The sequence below is a fragment of the Rhodnius prolixus genome, unplaced genomic scaffold, assembly GCF_049639745.1.
Source record: "Rhodnius prolixus isolate KJV_2025 unplaced genomic scaffold, Rpr scaffold_4, whole genome shotgun sequence".
In the NCBI taxonomy this organism is placed as follows: Eukaryota; Metazoa; Arthropoda; class Insecta; order Hemiptera; family Reduviidae; genus Rhodnius; species Rhodnius prolixus.
The window spans coordinates 24,607,059-24,625,817 of record NW_027411614.1 but is presented as its reverse complement, the minus strand read 5'-3'; the positions used below and the strand labels follow the sequence as shown (position 1 = coordinate 24,625,817).

The window sequence follows — 18,759 nt, the reverse complement described above, 5'->3', positions numbered from 1 at the left end:
AAGGCTAAACGTTAGTAATATCGTAACTTCTTTTATTGTCCATTTTTCTTCTATATCAAAGTTAATTTAGTATCAAGGCCGATAAGTGTACAGAGAGGGAATTATTCATAATTCTTAAATATATTTTCGTTTAGTAAAGTTAAAATTATGTCTGCGTTATTTACTTTTTTTCCCCAAAATTACGAAGTTAAATAAAGTTCAAATGCTTTCGTTAAAACGTTCTGTAAAGAATTATAATCTATATTTATATGAACTTCTGTATCCCTCAACTAATTTATTTCAGGGAATTATAATAAAATAAAATGGATTTCTACCTCACATAGCTCATAGAAATTTGTTTTCATTTGATCCTTCTCGCATTTCTTTTCATTTCTGACAATGGTTTTGATTCTTGGTAAATGATTTCGTTCGATATGTTGTATATACAAAGAATTGTTTGTTTCTTATTTCTTAATTTATAGTTATAACTTATTAATATTATGAATACTATTATTATGGTTACTTATTCCATCTGCATGTGTATACATAATTTTTTTATCTGGAAGAAAAAAATATATGTATATATTTAAAAAATCTCCTTATTTCTATGATCTTTATTATTACGAGTATTAATATATTTATTTTTTTATTATTATTCTTCCCACAAAGATAATAACATTAGCTAGCGGCATTCTCCGGAAGCTTGTTTGAGCCTTGTGTTTGTTTATACTGCATCCTTTACAGGGCAAAGAACCTAGCATTGTTCTACGTATTTCCTTGTAGTAAAATTCAATTTCCTTATCTTTTGTCTTTCGCTTTGGAAAAATCTTTTAATATGTGAAGTTTAATAATCTTTTTTTTTTATCCTACAGCGAAATGTGCAAAAAAAAATATAATATTTTACATATTTTACTTTCTTTATCTTCTGTAATAGTGCAAATTTTCGATTTTAGCTCTTACTGTTCCTCTAAACTTTACATTTGAATAATTATTCATTGAACAACTCGTAAAAAACTGGGGTTTACTCATTTTGTAACTATTTCTTTTCTTCCTTTTTTTTTTGTTCAAAGTAAAGTAATTTGTTTAGAGGTAACACAATTACATTAACGAGAACATGAAAGTTAGGTCAGGGATCGAAATGAAACAGAGGTTGTTCAGGGCACAGTGTGAGTTTACATTCATCAGCTGTATACTATAGCAGCGTTTCCCAAAGTGTGGGTCGCAACCCGACACCGGGTCGCTGAAAAATTCAGCTGAGTCGTGGCAAAAATTGTAAAAACACAAAAAAATCTATAACATTTTACTCTAAATTTAAAATTTTTCGAAACTTTTTCAAGTACTGCAGGTGGCAATCCTTTACCACCGTTTCCTACCGGACCGTTTAAATTCGGATGCTCTGATTGGCTGATTTCGATTCAGTCATTCAGTGCCTTCAGTCGATATTGAAAAGGAAGAAATGCTTAATCTTAGTGATAATTTATGATAATTTAATTGAAATTTCATGCGACGCCGATCTTAAAAAAGTGTTTGAAACTGTACCACTAATTAATTTTTGGTTGCGCTGTCAAAAGGAATATCCAAGCGTAAGCGAAAAAGCGATACAATTTTTAATGCCTTTTGTCACCACTTATACGTGTGAAACTGCGTTCTCAGCCTTGGTGTACTTAAAAAATAAGTATCGAAACAGACTGGATGTCGAACCTAATTTCAGAATAAAATTAACATCATTAAGTCCTAATTTGAAATTACTATGTGATGGAAAACCACATCATCCTTCGCACTGAAGTCAAAATATGTAAAACAAAATTTACTTTAAGTTTTAAATGAAGATAATGGATTGTCTTTAATTACTTATGTTTTTGTTCTGTAATTATTTTGCAATTTTTGTGTATGAAATAAACAAACAAATAACTTGAATTTTGATTTTTATAAAAAAAATAAATTGGTCTCGTAAATAAATGTTTTTTTTATAAGGTGGGTCGCGAAAAAATTTTAAATCTCGTACCGGGCCGCGGTCAAAAAAATTTGGGAAACGCTGTACTATAGTATACTTAACCCTCTTTACTTGAACCTGTAACTTGGATTTGGATAATATTTCTTGGAAAATACTTTTTAGGGATGTTAGGGTTCTATAAAATTGCCATTTTGTGTAATATAGTGTGTTACAGTATAGATATATATATATTAAATTTAAGGCGCGTCAACATGTGAGGTTGCTGGCGCCCAGAGCTTCTTCCAGTGCACGGCCGGCTACCGGACAATGAGCTGAATGAAGCTTTTAGGAAGTGAAAATCTAAGTGCCAGGAGCTGGAATCGAACCTGAGATCTCCGCGGTAGAATCCTGTGCTCTAACTATTTAGCTAATCTCTTACCTCCGAATAATTTTAGTAAGAATGAAATTATTCAATTATCCAGAGTTTTACCTTGTTTTTGGCCTCTTGAGCTTAGCAAATCAGCCATTAAATTCTTCTTTCGAAGCTTCTTTAGTATATTGAATATTTATAGAGTTATCCTGTTGCTTTTTATGAACTCAAAGAGTTTTGTGTAGATGTTGCCAACATCAGATGAAAGTATAGTGTTTAGATTGGCAGGTAAAGGACATCCAGACGCTAGAACAGCCCTCCACAATCGACCTCTTCCTTTAGTATTGTTAGCACATTCCAGGATTAGATGGTTAGCGTCTGCTATTATTCCAGAAGTACAGGAACACTTGTGAGATGTTTCCACACCAATCCTGGCTAGATGGTGCGGCGAATAATTGTGATTAAATCGCATTCTAATGACTGGGCTAACAAACTCCCTATTGTAGTTTTTATATCTGTAAAACCATGGTCTTTTGGGGACACTAGATTGGATGGCTGGGTAGAATTGGGCCTTTTCTCGCCTTTGGCAATTTGTATAACCGCTGCCATTCGGTATAGCACTCATAATGTTGCATAATTTTTAATATCGGAGACTAAAATTGAGGAAGGAGATGTATGTTATAGGGAGATCGCTTCCTTGGCTTTGCTATCCACATGCATCAAATTGGACTCTTTTATAATAATACTCACCAATGCTATCAATATTACTATTATTTTTTATATCGATTATTTTCCCGGAAATGGTCATGAAAAAAATTGTTCTGTAAGTAAAGTAAAGTAATCGCCTATTTTTTCAGCCGGGGCTTAACGTCCAACTACCAATTAGGTGTCGTGACGGAGGCGACTAGCAAACGTACTTTACTGTAAATTTCTTTTATTAACCATTAAATAAAATCCAAGGCCTAAGACCGGGGATCGAACCCAGTACCATGTAAATTTCTTTTATTAACCATTAAATAAAATCCAAGGCCTAAGACCGGGAATCGAACCCAGTACCACAATACATCTTAGCTTCGCAGGTCTCGCCTCTAACCGCTCGGCTACCGTGGCGCTCTAATTGTTCTCTATTTTAAAGTTTTACTTAAATATTTCGTATTATTGATTATTATTTGCAGAACTTTTGTTATTTACCAGAAAAAACTAAATGAAGAAGTATAAATAAAGCAAGTATAAATGGCGCTGGTGTGATACATTCAGTGTAAGGGATTTGATTTGCTACCTTATTTGTTTATGAAACAGTTACGTCTAATTTTGGGTCTTTAAAAAGTAATTTTGATAAGATAAGCAAGTTATATTACATTTTAATGTTTTCTCTTTCCTTTAAATTCCGTGTGGTTACAGCAATGTGTGATAAGAACCACTCATGGCAGCTCTAAGTCTAATATATGATTGCCCAATTTGATAAACGCCTCTTGTAAAGTTTTTTTTTGTCTTTTGTTATTTATATTTATTGTTCTTTTTTTGAAATAAAAAAAATTGTTTATTTCTAGTAGATAAATGGATTTTTATTAATTTTTTATTGTGCAATTACTGTTTTTATTAGAATGTGTAGCTTGATATTTATTAAATTCTTTGGAACACTTATTAATTGGAGGAGTAAGATAAGAGTGGCCTCTTAATTCTTGTTAAAATTTGTTACTCCTCTTGGAATTGAGACCTTCTTGTTTGTTTACCAAATTTTTGTATTTCCTTTCTTGTAAAAGTACACAAAGGACACCTCTTTGTTTATAAAAACATCACTTTTATATTCTGTTTGATTTGAATTTTAATGATTTTTTGTTTATTCAAATATTCAATATTATTTTCACGAAAAGAGCAACAAGAGGGCTAAGAATTAAATATTATTTGATGCCTTATTTCCAAATACCTTGTGTTGTTTTTTGTAGGAATAATAAAATTCAAAACAAGTCGGTAGTAGTTATAATTAATATAATTGTTTCCTTTGAAATTATAGTTATTGGTGAACTTATCTAAGGTAGAATTGAATGATATTATGAGATTCAAGTAAGGATGAATGCTGTGAGGATCCAATAATAAGTATTTACTAGTGTTAGTGGCCAATACAAGAATTCAGCATCTTGTAAGAAATAAATGTGTGCCCACATATTGAAATAGTCGGGTATATTTTAACACTAAACCTGTCGACATTTATGCATAACTATCTGGTCAAATGACCGGACTTTAAAATTATTTAAATTTCTCATTCTAGAATGAAGATAATAATTATTTAACAATGAAAAAGCGTAGTTTCTTTTGTTTAAAAATAAATCTCGTAGATTTTACTCTTTTTTGCATCATTTTTTATAATTATAGGCTTCTCAATTGCAAATTTCCCACATACGTATTTTTTACATTTTGGACAGCATTTTTTAGTCTTATTGCCTTTGCAGTATCTTATTTGGCTATTTTCTGACCACTGGTTCGTGTACTAATATTTGCCTTGCTTTTGCAATGGTAATACAAAGTTTTGCCTTGAAATTTCACTTCCGGTAGTTTTTTATACAAAATCCATGCATTTATCCCGGGCCTAAGTCTAGGATATTGAAAACTATTTGTTGACACCATCTCCGATATTTTCCACGGTTATATTTCTTCCACGAGCTGTATACATTTCTACTAATTTCAGAGCGACAAACTCCCCAAGCGGAACTATAGGTTCTCTGCTTTCACGTTTTCCCAAAAATGGAAAGCCTTTTATTGCATCGAACGCTAGCCAAGATTTGGTACCAAATTTGTCCGGTTTATTTGGCAAGTACTGAGTAAATCTGCATCTTGACTTTGTTTGGAACAATTGTCCTTGGAAGAGATATATAACAGTTTTGCACATATGCACATGAAACTGATAAATGCATTATCAAATTGAGTTTTCGAGAGAATTTTGTTGCAAAAATAAATAAATAATTAAAATATAATATTAAAATAAGTAAATAAAATGAAAATATTCAGCCGGTCAAATGACCGGACGCTGTAGTTAAGACGGACTACATATTTTTCTCAAAAATTAAATATTAGGAAAAGAAGTGAATATTAAAAAAACAATTGTACGCATATTTTAGGAAAAGTCGTGAAGTTTAATGGCGGTATGATGACGTTGTATTTGGAAAATTTAAACCAAATTTAAAATATGGTCATTGGTAGGTTTAATGTTAAAGTATATTAAAAGATTTAAGGTTTATTAATACAAGAGAAAAATCCTAAATTCGCCCAATTTCGTCTTATCAACATTGAAGTTATCAATAACTTGACAACATCCTCTTATTGCAGTTTACATAAATCTATTTTTTTCTCTAAATACACTGATGGACAAAATTAACGCACCACCCTTATTTTTTTTATTATTTCCAATTTGTGCAAATTTTGTATTTTCAAAATATTGTTGGCTGAAAAAATAAGCCATTTGTAACTACGGCCATCTGAAGAATTTAGGCCTACTCTCACCTCATCTGTAAAGAGAACTCTCTTCCAGTTGTCTTAAGTCCAATTCACATGTTCACGTGCAAACTGAAGCCTGGTGATTTTATGGACTGTGGTAAGGAGAGGGCCACGAGCAAGATGTCTGGCTCTAAGGTTACTTTTATTAAGTCTTCTTCTAACAGTCCTGCTGGAGATGGAAACATTTCGGACTTGCCTTATGAGACTTTTTATCTCATTTCTCGTTATGCTCCTGTTTCGCAAAGCCAGGTGCCGGATGTACCTATCGTCTCTCTCTCTGCTGAACATCTCTTCTTGAATGACATCTTGTCTCCCTAAATCGCTTTTTTTGTCCATCAGTATATTATTTTAAGCGAAAACTACGAAGTTTATTTAATGAAATGAATTTTCTACTCTACAATATTTTTCAAATTTTGAATTTAAAATTAAGGATTGAATTTCTTATGCACTATACTGGTAATGAGTTCGTTCATTACACATAGGCACATTAGAGGATAGCTTAACCCTATCTCTCGCCCAGAACTCTCTGGAAACCAAATTTAAAATTCCACAATAAAAGTAATTGCATTAAAATATTTTTTTATTTTGTAAGCTAATTATTTTTGTTTTTATTTTTAGCGACATATTGGCGAAGCAATATCAAAAGCATTGCTTAATATCGCTCTGACTTAATTCAAGACCAGCCAAGCTTTATTGCATTGCCGTGGAAGGCGTTAGTACCATGATTTATTTCCAACTGTGGAAATATCGTTACTATGGTGACGTTTACGATCTAATTCTCCCCCCTCCTAAGTTTTTTTATTTTAAAGATTAAAAACATGCCTAAACAGAGCGGTTTCCGTTATCTGTTTGAACTTTTATTATTTATGGTATTTTGTGTCTTAAACATTTTTTTTTCTTCTAATTATTATCAAATTTTTTGTTTAGTTCTAATTTTGTAAGTAGCGCACATTTTTTTGAAATTAAGGTTCCATTTTATTTTTGAGAAAACCCCCTTCTGTTCGAGAATTATTAGAGTACACGCGAACGTACGCAATGGACTTGCGGAGATGTCTCATAACGTCATAACTAAAAAAAGAACGTATTGATCTAAATAATTAGTTTCTGGAGTTCTATAAAAACAAGTTCGGGTGGAAATGTGATAATGGATGGAACGCATCGCATGATTTTTAGTTTTCCGATTTACCTTGATTTTCTTTTTAAATTAACCCAAACGGTTTTCTTTACTTGAGAACAAATCTACATGATTTTGCCACTTTTCATGAAATAAAATTTATATTAAAATAGTATCTAGGGTGTTAGAACCCATTTTGATCAACTTTGAATTTGTTAACAAGTAAAAGCAATGCCTATTATTTCAGGCAGCCTTTCCCTTTACTACCAAAGTATTGGTAGTGAACGGTAACTACTATTAACACTGCATTGCCAATCCGAAGTCAATTTGACTCCATAAAAATAGGAATGGTCTCTGTTTCCCCACATCTCATAGCTATCCCGAAATGCTCTTAGATATGCTATCCCCACTCTCTCACCATTTGTCATGAGCTGAAGACGCGGAATTCTTAGTTTCTTTTTGCAGATTAGTTTACTTGAATTTTGACTCCAGATTGGCATTACACGTAATTATATCGGGATCATTTCGACTCCTGATTGGTAATATAAGTAGATTTTCTGTTATTATCTTGACTCCAGATTATTGCCTAAATGCTTATTTGATAAATTTACATAATTTTCATAGAAAGTATCAAGGCATAAAAAAAAGCCTCTTTCTAGAATTGATTTTCTGTCCGAATTGCAGCAAAAAGTTGCAGTGAATTGGGTAATTTCCGATCCGTGTCAACAGCGCACAGTAATTGAAAAAATAGTGAATGTAATTAAAACAAGTCCCTGATCAGAAGGCAACCAATCAGGATTCTAGAAAATACTGAAATTACTGCGATCCTAAGATGAAGTTAATTCCTTCCGCGTGAAATGTTAAAGCCGATTTGTGGACAAAATTTGTTTTTATGACTCCACATTGGCAATAACTGACTTTGAGCATTAGCAATGCAGTTTAAATGTACTTTACTATTTAATTCTTCTAATTAACCTTTGAATAAAATCCATGACCAAATGACGGAATCGAATCCAGTACCACAGCATATCTTAGCTTTTTCGATTTCGATATTTCAAAATATCCGATTTATTTTTAGAATTTTAAATTTATAGATTTGATTTCCCAATAAATAATAATCGATCGTTTTCCTGAAAAATGGTTATTTTTAAAGATCAAAACATGTTTGAGAGATTTTGTGTGCTATAAATTATACAAATGGTGACTATTTAAAGTAGATGTACAATCGATAACTATCGGTCAGTATTTTTCGTTCGATTGGTTAATAGCATGTAACCTTCTCTCTCGTTCCATATGTTTATTATTTTTATATGTTTCTCTACATACGTATATGATTTATAAGAGCGAATCAACATCAGGTTTACAGTTCTGAAGGACTGGGTTTGGTCCAAACGCAATGTTCTTTATCTGCATCTCTTCTTAATAAATATTTTAATACTAATTTGTATTTCCGTACCTAACTGAAGATTTAAGTAGCTTGATAATAAAGGACAGTTTAATGAAACCTTAGGTAAGCATCTCAATGTTCTTATATTTTCATTTTATTAAAAATTTAGCTAGCTCCATCTTGTTTCGATAAGTTCGTTGAAAATCAAAACAGGCTAGCCAAGATTTCGTTATTATTATTATTATTAATGAACAAAGTGCAGGGATGGATTCGCTTTCAAAAGCCAATGTTGGTAAATGAGAATGGGTTTATTGTAGCGTACAAATATGTAAGTGTGTATGTGAACCTGTGGGTTACGCAGAACCCAAATGATTGCATACGCCAACTACCTCTGGCAGGCCCTATGTGTATTTTGTGAGAGACACTCATTGTAACGGATTGTTTGTGTTGTTAGGCTGGAATAACCACAGGGACGTTATGTTCCCTGAAATGGGAATACACTTTTAGAATTTCGACTATCATGGTATGGTTGTATTTGTGAATATTTTTATGAAGTCTTACCAAAATATATCAAAAAATGAAAAATGAGTACCTTTACTTTGGTAACGTTGAATTCCACTCCAAATGTTGGCGGACGATTGCAGAGATAATCAGGAATCATTTACTTGTGTCAACACAGTAGCAGCCAGAGCTTTGTTGTTAGATGACCTCTATTCTTTAGGAATCCCTTTACGGTATTGACTAGCGGGACATTTTGGAGCTCAGACGAAGTGAGCCAGTTCTATTTTGAAACTCTCTTCCAGTCCACCGCCCTAGAAAGGTTTCGTTTAAGAATGTGGATAATAAAAATTTAGGGGATTCATCAAGAAGTGAATAAGGAAACAAAGGTATAACACAATGATCCAGCTGTGGAGGAAATATCCTGCGCATGAAATCTAGTTTGTCTCCGTAAACATCCTGTAGTTAATTGCCATATGAACCACAAGTGTTCCTAGCAAACATTTAACTATAACTATCTTAGAATGGTTGCGACAAAAGGCCTAAAGTCCTTCTTTAGACCACCGATCAAACTGTACCAGACCTCTGAATAATTACAATAATTATTGGCCAGCAATGCGAACCATTATCAAACGTGATGTATCTTTCACTTCACTTCTTGCGGCAGGAAATGTTGGCAACTGTCGCTCTCTCCTTCTAAACAAGTGTCAAGTGCTTGGACATATTTCACAGAACAAACTTTTGATAAGTTCGTTTCAGATGTGCGAAGTTTTTAATCATTTTATGCTTATCATGGGATTCATTCACATTCACATTCCCTGAGGGCCATGCAGAGAAAAATGTGTGAACACATGACCTTCTATCATTTGTTTGTCGATCTGGTGTTGGCATATTTGTTAGCTTTGATCACACATAGCTGCTTTAATCAATGATAGACTTTGTTGGTAATACCAACTACGCCTGGCTCTCTGCAGTGACACTGAGGTAATCAAAAAGACTCGTTAGTAGAATATACTTTGCACCAATCTTCGCATAATTATAATTGTATAAAACAAAATACCAGAGTATACCAGTATACGATTGCTAGTTTACAAAAGATTAAGCTGATGGAAAAAATGTATTCTAGTTGACTTTGCCACAATAATTAAAAGCCCCTCGTAATTATTCAGTTATTTCTAAAATGATTTTTTTCTTTGTCCTTGAAATAAGAGTTCAATGTTACTCAGCATAAAAATGCGCGAACTGATTGAGGAATTTTAGGATGATTTATTAAATCTTTTTAATTGTTAATTAAATCAAATTTTTAAACTATAAATTAGTACAATTAATTGTTTTGAAGTATTAATAAAATGAACCGATTAAATTAAAACAAACGTAAGTACTTTGAACATGATACTTACCATCCAAATTACCAGCGTTATCTGTTTGCCAGAAGAAAAGCGTGTTTTAATTGATATCATTAAGAATGAATTAGAAGTATTTTAATTTAAATAATACTACTACAAAGATTAGTTCATTTGTATTATAAAGTAACTGTTAGAAAAAAAAAATTGCTTTATTTAAACTTAAACTGCTTTGTTTGTATTATAAAGTTCTTTTGTTATATCTTTAACTTTACAGCTTGTTTCTGTTTTCTGTTTGTTAATGTTCAATTTTTTTGTTAATGGTGCATTGAGTACTGGTGGCCATTTGCGCTTGTAAGTCGTATTGTTTGGTTTTCTGGAGTAGTAATTTTTGTTTGTTTGTCGCTAAATGGACCAAACTTATCGCTTTGTTGATTACAAATAAGTACTATAATCACCAAATCGTTTGTTGGTCTTTATTTGTTTTGTCGTTAAGTCTTTATCCTCCCTCTCTGTCTTACTCAAGCATTACTGTTTCTGCAGAATTATTTAGATTTAATTTTTATAGATTGTTTTGTGCCCAAACAACTGGGACAGATGTTAAGCATTGAAAGTATTTTCTATTACTCCAAATATGAGTACAAATGTTGAGTTAGAAAATGGCAAATAAAAATCAATTAATATCAAGTTTTAAACACAAAGGCGGTGGCACAAGGCATCAGAATTGAATATTTCATTAGTTTGGAAGAAATATAATTTCTAGAAATGCATAAGACCAATGTATTTCATAAGAAGAGCGTGAAATACGAGGTCTGTAAATTAAGTAATGAGACTGATTTTTTTAAAAATTTTTTATTCAAAAAGAATTACAATTCTATATTGTCACCTTCAAAATAACTTCCTTCTGAAGCCACACAGCGCTGGAGACGTTTCTTCCACTCCTCATAGCAGTGCTCGAACTCCGATACTGGAATAGCCTTTAGATGCTAGGTTACAGCCGTTTGAATGTTTTCGACTGTCCCAAAATGAGTTCCCTTGAAGTGATTTTTCAACTTCGGGAAGAGAAAAAAAGTCACAAGTGTCATTACTGGTGACGAGTCTTGGGTGTTCCTTCTCCAAAAATTTGACATTTAAGTAAATTACTAGTGAAAAGTCGGTTACGCAAAATCCCAGTTTTCTGCATTGACTACCACTGTTCGGGGTAGGGTTTTATTAAAAACCAAAAAAATCCATATGGTCTTGAAGCTCAATAAATGCGCAACTTTTTCTGAAATTATGTGACTCCTTCATTCATTAACCATTGAAAAAATGCAGTTGAAAATTTTAACAAAAATCATCGAGAGCGAAATTTTTAGACATTCAAGTAAAAATTTCATTGTTATAAGAATCGTTTTGAGGCTCTGTATTGAGCATATTTATAGGAAATTTAATGCTCTTTCGTTTGGAATAAGCAGATTTGTTGTAGGATAAAGGATAGAAAAGTTACGGCCCGTTTTTATGGTGAAAAACGCGAAAATCGACGGAAAAGTTAAAAATGCGAATATCTTGGACACTATTGAGAATCGGGCCAAAGTGAATAGAATATTTTTTGTTGCATTTGAGCTGCTGAATCACCTCCCGAAGTTTCGACCACTCCTCCTTATACACCCTGTACAGTGATGGATGTTTCTAGTATTCCTGATCAGTTTCGGACTTTACTCTTCATCAGAGTTTGTTCATTAATCAGTTTGGTATTAAGAATTTTATTACAACTATGTTACCGTCTCACTCTATTACGAGGGTCGTTTGAAAAGTCCGTGCAAAAATAAAAACTACTTAATTTTTTGGGGTAAACCTTTTTTATTTTTCAACATAGTCTCCTTTTAGGCTTATACACTTCGTCCAACGCTGCTCTAGTTTGTTGATCTCTTCCGAATAATAGGATTTGTCCAAGTCTGAAAAATAGCCATTCGTTTCTGCAATCACCTCCACGTTTGAATAAAATCTTTTTCCCGCCAGCCATTTCTTCATATTGGGGAACAAATAGTAGTCCGAGGGAGCCAAGTCTGGAGAATAGGGGGGACGTGAAACGAGTTGGAACCCTATTTCCATTAATTTTGCGACCACAACTGCTGAGGTGTGAGCTGGTGCGTTGTCGTGATGGAAAAGGACTTTTTTGTGGGCCAATCGTGGGCGTTTTTCTTGCAGCTCGGTTTTCAAACGGTCCAATAACGATGAATAATATGCACCTGTAATAGTTTTACCCTTTTCCAGATAGTCGATGAGGATTATTCCTTGCGAATCCTAAAAGACAGTCGCCATAATCTTTCCGGCCGAAGGAACGGTGTTCGCCTTTTTTGGCGCTGATTCCCCCTTGGTAACCCATTGTTTAGATTGTTCTTTGGTCTCAGGAGTGTAGTGATGTATCCATGTTTCATCCACAGTGACGAAACGACGCTTAAATTCCTGCGGATTCTTCTAAAACAGCTGCAAACCGTCCTTGCAACACTTCACAAGATTTCGTTTTTGGTCAAGCGTGAGCAATCGCGGCACCCATCTTGCGGATAGCTTTGTCATGTCCAAATGTTGATGCAAAATATTATGTAGATGCCCACAGCACTAGCAATCTCACGCACCTTCACTCTTCTGTCATCCATCACCATATCATGGATTTTATCAATGATTTCTGGAGTAGTAACCTCAACAGGGCGTCCAGAACGTTCAGCGTCACTTGTGCCCATATGGCCACTCCGAAAATTTTGAAACCACTTATAAACTGTTCTAATCGAAGGTGCAGAGTCACCATAATGTTTATCAAGCTTCTCTTTAGTCTCCTGAGGCGTTTTGCCTTTCATAAAGTAGTGTTTAATCAACACACGAAATTCTTTTTCGTCCATTTTTTGAAAATCACTCGACTTCCTCGATTCAAACGAATGCCAAACACAAAGAAATAGACCGATCTGGCTGAAACTTGGTGTGTGTTCTTCCAAGAGATGCTACTAACTAAACATAACCTCGATATGCGCCAGTGGTGCTATCTCTCTGACATTAGATAATAGGTTAATGGGATTGTAGCTGTGAAAAGTGACTAAATGGTAGAACTTGGTGACAGACTAAGGCTAATGCAAGATAGAAAAAGAAAAGTGAAAATTGATTGCTAAATTATGATAATAAACATTTAAAAAACAAGAGTAAATTTTCTTAAAAATTTCGAAAAGCGTGATTCAATTTGCGTGAATGACCGAAACATTTTTACGAAAATAGCCGAATAATTCTTTGAGGTTTTTACGCTGAATGCATCCTTGTTGATTTTCAACTTTTATTTGAGAAATTCACTCGTTAGAAGTTTTCTTAAGACAATTCTGGGACAGAAGTGGAGATTAGCTTCTTTTAAAGTGTCATTTGAGGTCCAATTGCCTGTTTAATAATTGTAGGAATGAAATGTGTAAAAGTAAACCTTCAAAAAATTTGAGGGAAAATTAGTTGAAGTAGAAATGCCTTTTTTACTGTATAAATTTTGTGTGTTGTGCAGTTTTTTTCGTACAAATTCTAAATTCAAAAACAAAGTAAAATTAGTTACGTAAATTACCATAAAAAAAGTAAATCTTGTATGGCTAGAATTGACTATTTATCATGTGAGCCATTCCTTACATGACTTTGTTAGGAGGACGTGGTGGTAAAAATAATAAATGGGAATAGCACAGCCTGATCCTGACCAGATGGATGCTGGGAGGATCAATACATGGCATTCATGTCGTCGAATAAAAAGAAAAAAAGCTGATAATTGGCGATGCTATGTGACATGTTGTTTGCTCTATACATTCCTAAAAATAAACAAGTGCTTCTTTGCTTAGTATAGCAAGTTGGTAGACCTTTTTTCCCTACTACCAAACTGGAATACTAACAGATGAAAGAGAAGTGAAGCTGCTAATTAAAAATAAAATGTTTGAAAAGATAGAGGACCAGTAACTGAGAAGTAAGTAGCTAGAATACTGTTAGATAATATTTTACAGAATGTTAATTGTGAATAGTGACTTAAAGTAAATAGTGGACCAAACAGGTTTCTGTGACAGAACGAACGAATCTCTAAAGTTCATTACGTTTTCTAGCCATTCGTAATAAATATAACAATCTACTTTTGAAAATTATTATTATTTTTTACTTTTATGATTGATTTTTTATTTCAAACCCAATATTTAATAAGTTTCAAAGAATATTGAGAATATCAATATCATTCAAGAAAATTTGCCTACTTAATGAAATTATTTTATAGAGTCAACAGAATGTTAAGAGTTTAATTTAACACCGATGTGAATTAGAATCACTGGAGCTTGATTAAACAACATAAAAGTGATGTAATCGCCTAATCGTTCAGGCGGGGCTTAACGTCAAACTACCAATTAGGTACGAGGGTCGTTTGAAAAGTCCGTGCAAAGTCAGAGAGATAGCACCACTGGCGCGTATCGAGGTTATGTTTAGTTAGTAGCATCTCTTGGAAGAACACACACCAAGTTTCAGCCAGATTTCTTTGTGTTTGGCATTCGTTTGAATCGAGGAAGTCGAGTGATTTTCAAAAAATGGACGAAAAAGAATTTCGTGTGTTGATTAAACACTACTTGATGAAAGGCAAAACGCCTGAGGAGACTAAAGAGAAGCTTGATAAACATTATGGTGACTCTGCACCTTCGATTAGAACAGTTTATAAGTGGTTTCAAAATTTTCGGAGTGGCCATATGGGCACAAGTGACGCTGAACGTTCTAGACGCCCTGTTGAGGTTACTACTCCAGAAATCATTGATAAAATCCATGATATGGAGATGGATGACAGAAGAGTGAAGGTGCGTGAGATTGCTAGTGCTGTGGGCATCTCGAATGAACGGGTACATAATATTTTGCATCAACATTTGGACATGACAAAGCTATCCGCAAGATGGGTGCCGCGATTGCTCACGCTTGACCAAAAACGAAATCGTGTGAAGTGTTGCAAGGACGGTTTGCAGCTGTTCCAGAAGAATCCGCAGGACTTTAAGCGTCGTTTCGTCACTGTGGATGAAACATGGATACATCACTACACTCCTGAGACCAAAGAACAATCTAAACAATGGGTTACCAAGGGGGAATCAGCGCCAAAAAAGGCGAACACCGTTCCTTCGGCAGGAAAGATTATGGCGACTGTCTTTTGGGATTCGCAAGGAATAATCCTCATCGACTATCTGGAAAAGGGTAAAACTATTACAGGTGCATATTATTCATCGTTATTGGACCGTTTGAAAACCGAGCTGCAAGAAAAACGCCCACGATTGGCCCACAAAAAAGTCCTTTTCCATCACGACAACGCACCAGCTCACACCTCAGCAGTTGTGGTCGCAAAATTAATGGAAATAGGGTTCCAACTCGTTTCACATCCCCCCTATTCTCCAGACTTGGCTCCCTCGGACTACTATTTGTTCCCCAATATGAAGAAATGGCTGGCGGGAAAAAGATTTTATTCAAACGAGGAGGTAATTGCAGAAACGAATGGCTATTTTTCAGACTTGGACAAATCCTATTATTCGGAAGGGATCAACAAACTAGAGCAGCGTTGGACGAAGTGTATAAGCCTAAAAGGAGACTATGTTGAAAAATAAAAAAGGTTTACCCCAAAAATTTAAGTAGTTTTTATTTTTGCACGGACTTTTCAAATGACCCTCGTATAGGGAAGAGGAAGCTCATACTTTACTTTAATTATTATTATTTTCTCTAACAAATGCGAGATTGGAACTGGGCACTTCACACTTACAAAACCACGTTCATAACCACTAAACTTTCTTATTTATTTAAAGTTGATTTTTACTAAATTACAGCGATAGGTGGGTTTATTGAATATATATTGGTTTCTTAACCGTAAATTATTAATTTAAGGATTCAAGATTAGCGAGGAATCGGTCCAAATAAAAACAATAACTCATCTTTTTGCCAACGTTTCGACAAATATATTGTCTTCTTCTGGGCGTGGCTATGCTGATTGGTTGAGTTACAGAAAACGTTTTCGAAACGTTGGCAAAAAGACGAGTTGTTTGTTTTTATTTGATCGATTCCTCGCCAGTTTTGAATCCTTAGTTGTGTGTATTTTTTTAAACACTTTTTTTTTGTTTTTGTCAAAAAAGAGGGGCGCAAGTTTTAGCTTGTTATTAATTGAGGATAACATTGATTTACCGTGAAATAACAAAATTGGTGAATGTCAAGATTTACTTGGTGAATGTGGAGATTCACATAGTAGTTTGGTGTAAGACCGAATATTTGGTTCGTTGCAATAAGACTGTAATAACGTCAATCACATCAAATCATACATTATTATTAAAACATATAATTATACTTCCAGCGTGAACTCCATGGCCGTTATTGTTATATTAATATACGATTTACGTCAGAATCTAAACAAGCAAATGCAATTTATATCCCATTACCTGCGATATGAGCGCTTATTATTTATTAAATGATTGATACATCAGTTTAATCAAGCGAGGATAACGAAGTTTTTGCGCAAGTTTGCTTACACGTGCTTGCGCTTAATAAATGCTTTCCAATAATTTGCCACGATTTTACTCGAAATTGATTTTAAAATAATTTCCCTCGAAGATTTGATTTCTGTGGAGAGGGTTCTTAGTGATGAGCGAGTAATTATTTAAATTTAATTCCTATAATTGCAAGTTAAATAGCCGTACTATTACTTCCTTAAATGTTTCCTTTAAGAGAAGAGAGATCTAGTGTTTGTCAAGCATTAAGCCGTTCAGTCTGAAGTGGCGTTCAGATTCCATTATTGAGCCATTTCCTATTGCTTGACATTGAGTCACTCACTGCTTGTAAACTCCCATGGTTTCCTTTTCAAAATCCATTCTCATTAATTCTGGCATTCATTTGTACGGCTAACAGCTTTGAATAATTAACTGTTTAACTGTATAAAGCAAACAATATCCTGTTTAATGGATTATCTTATTGTTCTTTAGACTGCCCTATTCTAAACAATTTATATATTTAACCTTTTACTTTTATATTCTTCTTCTTACACTACCGGAAATAACCTTTTAAAGTGTGTCCGTAAAAGTTGGTTTTCGTTTGTACCGTAACTCAAATACGAAAAATGGCAGAAAGTTCAATTTGATCTTTCATTCGAACAGAGGCTTTTTTTCCAAATGTTAATATTCTCTCGCCACAGGCGCCACCGATTTGCTTTTATCTTAGTGCACGAAATTGCATATATTTGGATTTGTAATGTTTCTTCAAAACTTTTCTCCAATGCAAATCTATTTAGGGCACTTCTGTGAAGGGTGGGTAGCAGTTACTCTCAAGTGCTATCACTATAGTAGCACAACCTAACCCAGTGATGGGCAAACCACGGCCCAGTGAAAGGTTCAATCCGGCCCGTCACATATTTTGTAATAATAATAATTTAAAGTAGCAATTACACTTGCATTGTAAATATTCAAGTTTTTTCATACGAGTAGAAAAATTGAGGTTATATTGGGAATTTTGAAGATAACTTCATGACGAATTTGAAAGGAGATTTCAAGACTTCAGTGTAATTGAAAAAGATTTAGATATTTTCATTATGCCTTTTAATGTGAACTGTGAAGTAATAGTTAAAACCTTATCTGCAGCTTGAATTTATTGAACTCCAATCTAATAATCATCTCAAACAATTATTTCTAAATGTTCCAAAATTAGCGTTCTACGAGGACTTGTGGAAATCCAGCTCTCCAAATTAAATATCTCATGCTCAGAGAATTTGTGCAATGTTTTCATCTTCATATATTTTTTCCAATATTGAATCTTAGTAAAGGTGTGCCAGAAATAGATTGATAAATGAAAACTTCTGTAGAAATAACTACGTCCTAATTAGAATCAAATTATGAAGAACTATTATCAAAACACTAGCAGCTACATTGGATTAATTTAATTTTGATATTAATGAACTTACTCGCTTACTGATTTTTTTTAAATAAAAAAAATTATGATGGCCCGCCAAACTTCTTGTTCTTCTTAGTTTCTGGCCAGCTCCAAAAAAAGTTTGCCCATCACCAGTGATATACAAACACTCTATTCTGCTCCAGATGATCCAGTTCAGAAAACTACTTTCGTCACATTGCCTGATTATTTATTCTGTAGATTATGAATGGTTAAATGACCCGCTCAACTAATCTTTTTGGCAGAACGAAAGCCGAATATAGGAAGTCTACTTGCTGGGCATTGCCTTTTGAGGAAACATCTTCTTTTGATTATGCCCGCGAGCATTATTATCTAATGTTTGAAACGATTACTAATGTTTGGCGGTAATCCGGAGTCGAACTAAACTTGCATATCAAGGCCCCCCCGATCATGGATTAAATTGACGGAAATACGCAATAGTTTCTCTTGCTGGAAAAGAAATATGTAATTTCCAAACACGCGCTTTAGTGTGGCTTTTAGATGAAACATTGAAAACACGAAATCAATTGAACAAGTGTTCAGTTTCATGTAAAAAATGAGATAAATTTTATTTGGAGCCTATAAATTCTGGAATTGAAGGTTAGGCGCTGTTATTGAAACTGTTCGGTGGGAAAAGTCACGAAAAAGAGTAACGTTGAAAAACACCCAACTTTGACAATTTTTTTTGTCTCTCTTTTCAGTATATTCCTAGTTATGCCA

The 18,759-nt window shown here is 33.9% G+C and overlaps 1 protein-coding gene across 12 annotated transcripts in view; it reads left to right on the top strand.

Annotated features, from left to right (window-relative positions):
* Positions 1-18,759, top strand: part of LOC141455712 (pseudouridylate synthase RPUSD2-like) — an 880,316-nt gene that overhangs the window by 119,690 nt on the left and 741,867 nt on the right. The window lies entirely within an intron of this gene.